Source organism: Lycium barbarum, chromosome 5 (genome assembly GCF_019175385.1).
Source record: "Lycium barbarum isolate Lr01 chromosome 5, ASM1917538v2, whole genome shotgun sequence".
NCBI lineage: Eukaryota > Viridiplantae > Streptophyta > Magnoliopsida > Solanales > Solanaceae > Lycium > Lycium barbarum.
In genome coordinates this window covers 131,303,057-131,315,449 of record NC_083341.1, presented here as the reverse complement: position 1 = coordinate 131,315,449, position 12,393 = coordinate 131,303,057, and positions in this window count along the sequence as shown.

The following is a 12,393-nucleotide window of genomic DNA, read 5'->3' as shown; positions in this document are numbered from 1 at the left end:
TAGATGCACTATAATCTAAAGTGCGCACGGGCATATACCGTCTAGTTTTGTGAGATGTCACTCAAAGTGTAGGTTCATATCACAAAAGTCACTTTTCAAGGTTATCATATTATATTTGTTATATTGCCTATTATTAGAAGTGAACTTACTTGATGGTGTGTAAAAACATCCACGAAAAATTCAAAATTTCTGAATTTAGCAATTCTGGATTAAAAAAAAGATAGTTTACTTAATTTTATAAAAAATTTATACTGACAGGGGACAAAAAATAAAATAATAAAAATAACAGGTAGTGATGATCCTGAAGTGGGTACATATTAAAAAGGGAAAATACATAAAAAAAAAAAAAAAAAACCCCAACGCATACTCAGATTAATTATGACGCACTCAACCTTTGCGGGCGACCTATTACCCCCCTGGCCTTATTTTTTTCCTGTATTTTTGTACCATTTTTTGGCTGACGTGGCACAAAAAATAATTGATGCCCAGTTGCATAGTGAAGAGTGTTGCACACTCTCCGCCGCATTGGTGTCACGTCACTGTCACTTTTCCTTTTTTTTTCATTTAATTTTTCTTTTATTAATTATATTTACACTAATTAACCGCTAATTAACCATTAAACCATTAATTTTGTCTTTTTCATCACTAAATCCTTCTTCTTCTTCTTCTTCATTTCAAGAAATCCATCAACCCATATTCTTCCTCCATTAACACACACACACATTCAACCCATATTCTTCCTCCATTAACACACACACACATTCAACCCATTTTCTTCCTTTATTAACACACACACACACACACTGCAACCCATTTTCTTCCTCCATTAACACACACATTCAATTTAATCATCAATCATAAAGAGCTTATTTTCAAGAAACATTCAACCCATTTTCTTCCTCCATTAACACACACATTTAATTTTATCATAAACCCCCCTTTTTCTTCTTCATTTCAACCCCCACCCCCCACCACCCCCACCCCCCCAAAACTCGAGATTGTACAATTTCTTCATTTTTCTGTTGTTGTTGCTGCCCCCCCCCCCCCCCAACCCGCTCCTCTTGCCCCACCCATTTGAAGAAATTGCCATTTGAAGGACAAACTGTGCAATTTCTTCCTTTTTGGGTTATGTTCAATCATGGACTGGAATTTAACAACAATGAAAATTGTTGTTTGTTAAATTTCATGAAAATTGTCCAACCTGCTCCTTTTGCCATTTGTTAAATTTCATGGGGAATGAAATTTAACAACAATGTAGAAATTGCACGAACTGCCCATGATTTCACGAACTGGGCTATGTTCAATCATGGCGGCGGTGTGGCGGCGGCGGCAGTGGGGTGGTTGAGGAGAAAGAAGAAGAAAGAGAAAAATAAATTGCAATTAGTAGTTTTAACAAGTGGCAGTGACGTGGAATCAATGTGGCGGAGAGTGTGCAACACTCTCCACTATGCAACTGGGCATCAATTTATTTTGGTGTCACGTCAGCCAAAACAATGGTACAAAAATGCAGAAAAAATAAGGCCAGGGGGTAATAGGTCGCCTGCAATAGTTGAGTACGTCATAATTAATCTGAGTATACGTTGTGGGGTGGGGGGGGGGGGGGTTATGTATTTTCCCTATTAAAAAAGGGAAAATTACAGCCAAATCCCATTCAAGTATGTTAGGTAATATACAACATATAATTTACGTACAAGATATTGTGTAGGGCAATTTGCAGGATTACCCTTCGCTAGGGGTGGTCTTTAATTTTTGCCCTTCGCTAAAAGCCCCTTGGTTCCAAGTTCGAACTCCCGCTCAATAAAAAATTAAAAAAAAATTCGCAAGGCATAAGTTGGAATTCTCAGGGCATAAGTTGGGGTCTAACTCTCTCTCTCTCTCTCTCTCTCTCTCTCTCTATATATATATATATATATATATATATATATATATACATACACTGGAATTTTGCAAACCTCTGCCTTAAGGCATAAGTTGGTCTAATTTATGCCTTGCGATTTTTTTTTTTTTAACTGAGCCTGTTCGAACCCAGGACCTCTGGGTGTTAAGCGAAGAGCAAATATTAAAGACCACTAATTTGAGGAGAAAAAATTAAAGACCACCCCAAAAGAAGGGTAATCTGCACACAAAAAAAAATATTGTGTATAGGTAGTGTATAGGAGAGAAGTAACGGTAATTTTTTTTGGTAAACTTACATAAATAACTACCGTATTGTCCTTCTTATCATTCGTAGCTACCTTTTGTGTATTCGCGTGTATTTGATAGTGTTTTCGTTGTATTTGACTGTATTTGAGTGTACATTTTCGTTGTATTTGAGTGTACATGTTCAGTTGTAACTGATGTCACATGTATTTGAACTTTATTTGAATGTATCTCATATGTCTTGTGTCTCATATGTATTTGAGCGTCTTGTCTTCTATTTAAATGTATTTGGCTTCATAGACATTCAAATACAAGACACTCATGCCAAATACATATGAGATATAATATGAATCAAATACATATGACGAAATACACTTAAAATACAAGGAGAAGAAGCTAGGAAAAATATGTAAGAAAAGTAATTTGGTTGGTTGGGTGAACCTGGGAGGGCAGGGGCAGAGCCACACCCAATAAAGCCACAGAAGCTTGAGGTATTTTGGTATAGCTACGAATGGTAATTTACAAAATCACTGTAGCTACTAAATATAAATAAATTAAAAGATAGTTATTATTAATTATTACCTCTCAGAAGTAGCTATACCAAGTAATTATTTCATTTTTAAATCACCATCTTGCACATTTGTAGGCCCATTTTCTTCTCCATTGAAGCTCAAAAAATTGATCCTCTTCTCTATATTTGCAGTTGTCTTGACGAGGTAAACTGCTATTTGTGTAAATTTTTTCTCTTTTTTCATTTCTATCTTATATTTAATAGGTTAGGGTTTGTAATTTCATTTCCAAAATTTCTATTTACAAAATTAGGTTAGTTATGCAAGAGCTACGATGAGAGCTGAGTTGGCTTCGTATGGACAATGAATATTCAAAGATGAAAGCTTGAGGTGCGATGCCATTAGGGTGTATTATAGACTCATTCCCTAACCTGCAAATGTAGACTCGATTGTTCAGTTGTGTGACACCTACAAACTTTTCAAATCTATGAAAAAAGGAACCAAAATTCAATGCGATAGAAGTCAAGACTCGATTATTGGAATGATATATATAATGAATGAGGAGGTTAAATTTCAAGAGAACCGACTGATTTCTCTGTGGAAAAATCAATGTGTGAAGGAGGTTTTTTTTTTTTTTTTTTTTAGGTTATGTTCAAACTGAAATGGAGTGAAAATGATCGACCCATGTGTCTTTTGGCCTTTTGTTCTACGCGTGTGTGCAAATGACATTAAACTATTTGGTTTGTCACTTTACTCACCCAATAAATGCCAAAGAAATGCACTAAAAAAATAACCATGGGAATAATAGGATCATCATAAAGTATGAGTTTGTTATTGCAAATTTGGTCATAATTTATGCGCCATTTTCCCAATTATTTTTGTATAAAAAAAAGTCACTTAATTTTATCTAAGTATGACATAACTAGACGTATATAACATAACTAGACGTGCAGAGACTCTTATACATGGAAGCTAATTTAGTCAGTTAATTACTATATGGGTTTATTTTGTCGATTATTAGGCGGTTGCTTAAAAAAATTCAAGAAATTATTCATCCCATTATTTTCTCTATTTCCTTAAACTATTTTTCAAATAATAAACACTGAGAAAGGAAAGTTTTTCAGTTTCTGCAAAAAACTAGAAAGAAAAATTATGAACGAAAGGAAAAGTGTACATAAACTTCCCTTCTCTCTTTCTTCCCATATATTATTAGGTGGTGGGATCTCCTCCAGTAACTAATGGTCCAGTAATGTTCAATAATACTCTAGATTGAAGCCATGTGTCCCATAAAATTTTAAAGGCCCAGATTACATCCCTTCTTTTCTACCCATAACTCCCTTTCTCTCACCTTAAATATGACCAATTCACAAGCTACATCTTTTTCTCTAATTTACATGTGTGTGACCTCTCAGTTTTCGAAATGTATTAACACGGATTTATGTAAAGCACTGTTGAAAAGCGTTCTTTTATTATGGCAATGTAATAGAAACAGATCTTGTGTTCTACTGACATGGGTTACTTCATGCATTGGCTATCTCTCTGTGCTATGGTGAGATTAGATACAAGGAGGAGAACACATTGGTGTAGTGTACATAATTCAATTGCTCTCTCGAAAACAAAAGAAAAGGCAAGTTGACATTGCAAGCTGGATTAAGGACCGAGGCAAATTTAGGTATAAATTTTGAGTCACGTGAACACGTGGTCACTGGACTAAACTCAATATATTATATGTATAATTCTGAAAATATATCTAATATTAACTGAAGGAACACATGGTAAAACCAGGTTAAGTGGAGCACTAGTTAGGAGATGTGTTTATTTCCTCAAGATCTCGAGATTGAACCTTAGCTCCTGCACTTTTTATGTTTTTTTCTTCCCTAAAACAACCTTTTAACTTTCCTTTATATTATTCTAAATCCTTTTTCTTCTATAATTCTAATTACTCAAAAGTGAAAAATGTGTTTTTTTTATGTTACATCTAATGATTCCCCCCCCCCCCCCCCCCCCCCCCCTTTATTTCTAATTACACAGGTCCCAAACGGCAAAAGAAAAAAAAAAAACCCCATAGGCGCTAAGCTGCAACGAATCAAAGGCAAAAAAATCCAAAAATCCTATAACTGACAGTGAATTCATGCTCTTGAAATCCTAGATTCGCCGTTGATTAAGGAATGCAAGAGCAGGATACAACGTTGTGGGCTCTGTATTTTCTTTTAAGGTGGGAGATGTTAAAGGAAGGTATGGGTAGAAAAGAAGGAATGTAATCTGGGCCTTTAAAATTTTATGGGACACGTGGCTTCAATCTAGAGTACTATTGAACATTATTGGACCATTAGTTAACCGGAGGGGATCCCATCTCGTTTATTAGTTCCTTACAATATTTCAAAGGGTGAAAATCATTTACACCCTCAACGTTTCTTTAAAAATTAAACTCCCCCTTCAACTTTGAACAATTGTCATTCTTCTCCCGTTATTCTAATTAAATTTTTTAAATTCCTATTTTATCCTTACTTTAACTTTTGTCTTTTTTTTTTTTACTTTTTAAAATCAAGATATTCTTCATTTTTTTAATCTATGTAACAAATTTCCTATAAAAAATAAATATTATCTCTTGGATGAAAAAAAGTGAGAAATATTAATTTATTATACAAGTTAATAATGTTTTATAATGAAATAAATTAGCAAAATAAAAATAATAAATTTTATTAATAACAATCAAAACTCTAATATCTATTTATACAACTGAAAATAAAAGGTAATAATAGCTTTATAAATATATTTTAACGCAATTAATACAAAAAAAAATAAAGACAAATTCTTAAAAATTATTTATTTATATTTTAAATGAACTTTAAATTATAATTTAAGAAATATTCCATTAATTACAACCAAAACCTGTTTATTTTTATGGACATTAGAGAATAAGAAAGACGTTAAATTTCATATACTTAGACATGCTTGTACGTACATATATTTAATGCATATGTAGAAATAATTTATAAATATTACTACTATTCTTTGGTAATAAAATTTCCAGTTACAAAAAAAAAATGAGATAACAATTATAAAAAACAAATAGCACTAGATTTCATGACAAATTCATAAAAGTATTATTCCACTTAATATGTTAATGAACTTAAATAAATTTATAAATACCTAAGTTAAAAAAAATATTACATATTATATAAAAATGTATTATATAAATGGAGGACTAAAAATAACAAGGACGAAATAGACATTGCATAGGATAAAGGGGGGAGAATGACTATTGTTCAAAGTTGAGGGGGGATTTGATTTTTAAAGCAAAGTTGGGGGGTGAAAATGATTTTAACCCATATTTCAAAATCTCCTTTTTTTTTTTTTTTTGGCTTGCCTAAAAAAAAATCTTTTTCTTTTCCTATCTTTAAATTTGTTGTAGTTAACTCTTTCTAAATTTTCAAATGTTTCCCTATACACTGTTTTACCATTGGTGTTTTCCTGGTCTAAAATAAGGTAAATCTTATTACTAGTAATATTATCAAGTGCTTACCTAGGGCTAATAATTGGTATTTTTCTATTAAAAAATATGGTAATTGCCATTGTTATGGTTAGAGGTATACATGGACCAGGTTGGTTCGAATTTTTCAAATACCAAACCAAACCAATAAAATTTGGGTTTTTTAACCTCAGTTTTTTCGGGGTTTTTTCCGGAAAAGTCTTCACAAAACACATAACTTTTACTTCAAATATTTTTTTGGTCCTAGTAAGATACAACTATATCTTTAAGGTGTTTCTAAAGAAAATAACATAAAATGTAAGATCAGTGATGATATTATATTAAAATATACAACAAAAAAGATATAAAATAGGTTAAAATAAATATTTCTAATCCATAAGCCATAACGAAAATATTCATAATCTAAAATTACTGAGTCTTGCTAAAATAAGTACGGTTAATAAGTATTAATTACATGACAAAGAAAAAAATAAAATTAAGTTATGTATTTTCACTCTGTAAAATTATGCAAAACTAAATAATAGATCTTCAACATTATTGTCATTCCTAGTGTTAGAATTGAATTTCCGTTATTAGCAGTAGTGTTGAGTAGGTTTTAGTTTGGGCATTATTTGAGTTACTAATATCAATGGGATATAAAACTTATTGGCATTTAATCTAAGTCCAAGCTTGAAATAGTATGATAAAAGACAAAAAAACTATCTTTAGAAAGTATTTATAAACCCATTATAAATAAATATTTTTATGTATAAAATATTTTAAAAATTGAATATATGTAATGTCTGGTTGGTTTGGTTCGGTTTGAAATTTTTAAGCTAAAACCAAATCAAACCAATTATGATCAGGTTATTTTTTTCAACACCAAATCAAGTCAAACCAAACCACTAGTCAGGTTGTTTTCTCGATTTAACACGGTTTATCGGTTTGGTGCGGTTTGTCGGTTTTCTTTGTACACCCCTAGTTATGGTAATATTTTAAATTGACACGGGAAAAAAAAAGGACTGTCATTGGTATCTATACAAACAAGGGATAAAGACATAATTGGCCATCCGGGTGAAACCATTGACACCGGGTGGCCCAACAGACTTAATAGACATTTTTGGCCTTTTCAAACTAATTCCATTTTCCGCCGCCGGAAGCTCTGCCAATGCTTTCGCTAACATAGCCAAGTCCACGGAACCTAGAACAAACCATTGCCGACATTGAAAAGCTCAAAAAAATCTTCGCCGATGAAGCATTTAATCGCTGGAGGACAGGATCTTCAAACTCCTCCGGCCAGATCTGTGTCGCCTGGGTTTTACTGCTTCGTCGGAGAATGTACTTTCGCTAGAGTTCATGTTAACGTCGTGAAATCATCAGATCAATGGTTGTTTGGCACAAATCTAGTCGGATAAATGATACAATTTAAAATCAAAACTGTATCAATAAACTTTTCCGGCAATCTTTAATTTTTCATCGATAATCCTTGCATGTATATAAATAGTGTATAACAACTGTATAATATATGTAGCATTAGTGTGGATACATTATACATTGATTATACGTTAATTACACATTTATTATACACAAATTATACAACAATTATACATTATTATACACATATTGTACATATACATATTCTATACACATATTGATATGTTTTGGAAATTGTATCATTATTCTATAGAATATGTATCATACGGATAGAATGTGTATTATTTTTGTATAGAATATGTATCATATGTATAGAAACTGTATCATTATTGTATAGAATATGTATTCTTACTGTATATGTACAGAAAATGTATCATTGTAGAAATTGTATCATTGTTGTATAAAATATGTATTCTTAAAGTATATGTATAGAAAATGTATCATTGTTGTATAATTTGTTTATAATAAATATATAATCAACGTATACTTACTAATTTTACACATATTATATGATTCTTATACACATATTATACATGTTTTTGCAATTATTTCTTGATTCCTGTTACACCCCGCACTTTCAGTGTTACACCTCGTACCTCGGAGAATCACTGGTTAAATTTGAATGTAAGTATGTCGAGCTATGACTAGGTAAAACAACTTTGGAGTGTGAGGAACAAAGCATTATTAAGTATATTGTTTGGGTAAAGGATGAATTATGATCTTATAAGTCGTAACCGGGAAGGACAACCTTGGAACCAAAGGAAATGACCATTATCAAGCATGATTAGTGATAAATATCATGTATGGAGAGTTTTGGAAGATTTCTGGATCAAGCAAATCGAAGAAAATAAGTTTGACGAAAATTTGGAAAAAGTTGGCAGAATTAAGGACAGAATTTTGGGTCAACTTTGGAGGGGTATATCTCCAGGTATATGGGGAGTTTTAAGGCGTTTCAAAATCCTAAAATGAAGTTCGTCGAGTCTAGTTTCTAACACAACAAATCGCTCGTCGATACAACGTCGGAGTAGAGAATTATGGACGTTACAAGTTAGGCTGACCGAACAGAAACAGTGGTGCTACAGTGTTGCCGACTCTTAGGCATTATAAAAGGGTTAAAAACCCCATTTTCTCCACCTTAATCTTCTAAAACATTCCAGAAAAATTCAGCAAACAAGAGAGCTTATACATCACATAAAAGTGAGGATTTTGAATAAATTTCAAGTTACGAATAAATTTCACGTTCGTACTAACAACTTATTTTTCTCTTCTTTTGAACTTTGTATTTTATTTTTGGATAATCTTCTCTCTAAATAGTAAATTCTCTATATTAGCTCTAAAATCAATCTCCCATTTTTTTTTATAGTAGTGATACGGAGTGATAATTAAATATTTTTTTTCGTTATTGGGTATTATTTTTCGATCATTGTAGTGTTGATTTTTACTTGTTTCCTTGGCAGGGAGTGTTTCCCTTGAATAAGGAAGGATAAAACAAAAGGGAACCCTCCATTATCCGGGAAGGAAGAGCATTCAGGATCTTGGTCCTCATACGCGAAACCGGTGGAAAAAGATGGTGGATCCCCTTGGGGTGAGCAATCTGATGCAAATGTAGATTGGTGGATCCTCTTAGGATAAGAAGGTGGGAAAATATGGTGGTTCCACCTGGGGGCAAAAGGTTGATAAAGCTTGTGATTCCTGGGAAAAATGCACTTTCCTTATATTCAATGCCCTAGCTACTAGTCCTATCATGTAAAAGCCACCTTGGTGAAAGTCCAAAAACCTTGTAACTGACAGTGAATTCATGCTCTTAAAATCCTAGATTCGCCGCTGATTAAGGAATGCAAGAGCAGGATACAACGTTGTGGGCTCTGTATTTTCTTTTAAGGTGGGAGATGTTAAAGGAAGGTATGGGTAGAAAAGAAGGAATGTAATCTGGGCCTTTAAAATTTTATGGGACACGTGGCTTCAATCTAGAGTATTATTGAACATTATTGGACCATTAGTTAACCGGAGGGGATCCCATCTCGTTTATTAGTTCCTTACAATATTTCAAAGGGTGAAAATCATTTACACCCCCAACTTTTCTTTAAAAATTAAACTCCCCCTTCAACTTTGAACAATTGTCATTCTTCTCCCGTTATTCTAATTAAATTTTTTAAATTCCTATTTTATCCTTACTTTAACTTTTTTCTTCTTCTTGTTACTTTTTAAAATCAAGATATTCTTCATTTTTTTAATCTATGTAACAAATTTCCTATTAAAAATAAATATTATCTCTTGGATGAAAAAAAGTGAGAAATATTAATTTATTATACAAGTTAATAATGTTTTATAATGAAATAAATTAGCAAAATAAAAATAATAAATTTTATTAATAACAATCAAAACTCTAATATCTATACAACTGAAAATAACAGGTAATAATAGCTTTATAAATATATTTTAACGCAATTAATACAAAAAAAAATAAAGACAAATTCTTAAAATTATTTATGTATATTTTAAATGAACTTTAAATTATAATTTAAGAAATATTCCATTAATTACAACCAAAACCTGTTTATTTTTATGGACATTAGAGAATAAGAAAGACGCTAAATTTCATATACTTAGACATGCTTGTACGTACATATATTTAATTCATATGTAGAAATAATTTATAAATATTACTACTATTCTTTGGTAATAAAATTTCTAGTTACAAAAAAAAAATGAGATAACAATTATAAAAAGAAATATAGCACTAGATTTCATGACAAATTCAAAAAAGTATTATTCCACTTAATATGTTAATGAACTTAAATAAATTTATAAATACCTAAGTTAAAAAAAAATATTACATATTTTATAAAAATGTATTATATAAATGGAGGACTAAAAATAACAAGGACGAAATAGACATTGCATAGGATAAAGGGGGGAGAATGACTATTGTTCAAAGTTGAGGGGGGGTTTGATTTTTAAAGCAAAGTTGGGGGTGAAAATGATTTTAACCCATATTTTAAAATCTCCTTTTTTTTTTTTTTTTTTTTGCTTGCCTAAAAAAAAAAAATCCTTTTCTTTTCCTATCTTTAAATTTGTTGTAGTTAACTCTTTCTAAATTTTCAAATGTTTCCCTATACACTGTTTTACCATTGGTGTTTTCCTGGTCTAAAATAAGGTAAATCTTATTACTAGTAATATTATCAAGTGCTTTCCTAGGGCTAATAATTGGTATTTTTCTATTAAAAAATATGGTAATTGCCATTGTTATGGTTAGGGGTATACATGGACCAGGTTGGTTCGAATTTTTCAAATACCAAACCAAACCAATAAAATTTGGGTTTTTTAACCTCGGTTTTTTCGGGGTTTTTTCCGGAAAAGTCTTCACAAAACACATAACTTTTACTTCAAATATTTTTTTGGTCCTAGTAAGATACAACTATATCTTTAAGGTGTTTCTAAAGAAAATAACATAAAATGTAAGATCAGTGATGATATTATATTAAAATATACAACAAAAAAGATATAAAATAGGTTAAAATAAATATTTCTAATCCATAAGCCATAACGAAAATATTCATAATCTAAAATTACTGAGTCTTGCTAAAATAAGTACGGTTAATAAGTATTAATTACATGACAAAGAAAAAAATAAAATTAAGTTATGTATTTTCACTCTGTAAAATTATGCAAAACTAAATAATAGATCTTCAACATTATTGTCATTCCTAGTGTTAGAATTGAATTTCCGTTATTAGCAGTAGTGTTGAGTAGGTTTTAGTTTGGGCATTATTTGAGTTACTAATATCAATGCGATATAAAACTTATTGGCATTTAATCTAAGTCCAGGCTTGAAATAGTATGATAAAAGACAAAAAAACTATCTTTAGAAAGTATTTATAAACCCATTATAAATAAATATTTTTATGTATAAAATATTTTAAAAATTGAATATATGTAATGTCTGGTTGGTTTGGTTCGGTTTGAAATTTTTAAGCTAAAACCAAATCAAACCAATTATGATCAGGTTATTTTTTTTAAAACCAAATCAAGTCAAACCAAACCACTAGTCAAATTTTTTTCTCGATTTAACACGGTTTATCGGTTTAGTGCGGTTTGTCGGTTTTCTTTGTACACCCCTAGTTATGGTAATATTTTAAATTGACACGGGAAAAAAAAAGGACTGTCATTGGTATCTATACAAACAAGGGATAAAGACATAATTGGCCATCCGGGTGAAACCATTGACACCGGGTGGCCCAACAGACTTAATAGACATTTTTGGCCTTTTCAAACTAATTCCATTTTCCGCCGCCGGAAGCTCTGCCAATGCTTTCGCTAACGTAGCCAAGTCCACGGAACCTAGAACAAACCATTGCCGACATTGAAAAGATCAAAAAAATCTTCGCCGATGAAGCATTTAATCGTTGGAGGACAGGATCTTCAAACTCCTCCGGCCAGATCTGTGTCGCCTGGGTTTTACTGCTTCGTCGGAGAATGTGCTTTCGCTAGAGTTCATGTTAACGTCGTGAAATCATCAGATCAATGGTTGTTTGGCACAAATCTAGTCGGATAAATGATACAATTTAAAATCAAAACTGTATCAATAAACTTTTCCGGCAATCTTTAATTTTTCTTCGATAATCCTTGCATGTGTATAAATAGTGTATAACAACTGTATAATATATGTAGCATTAGTGTGGATACATTATACATTGATTATACGTTAATTACACATTTATTATACACAAATTATACAACAATTATACATTATTATACACATATTGTACATATACATATTCTATACACATATTGATATGTTTTGGAAATTGTATCATTATTCTATAGAATATGTATCAT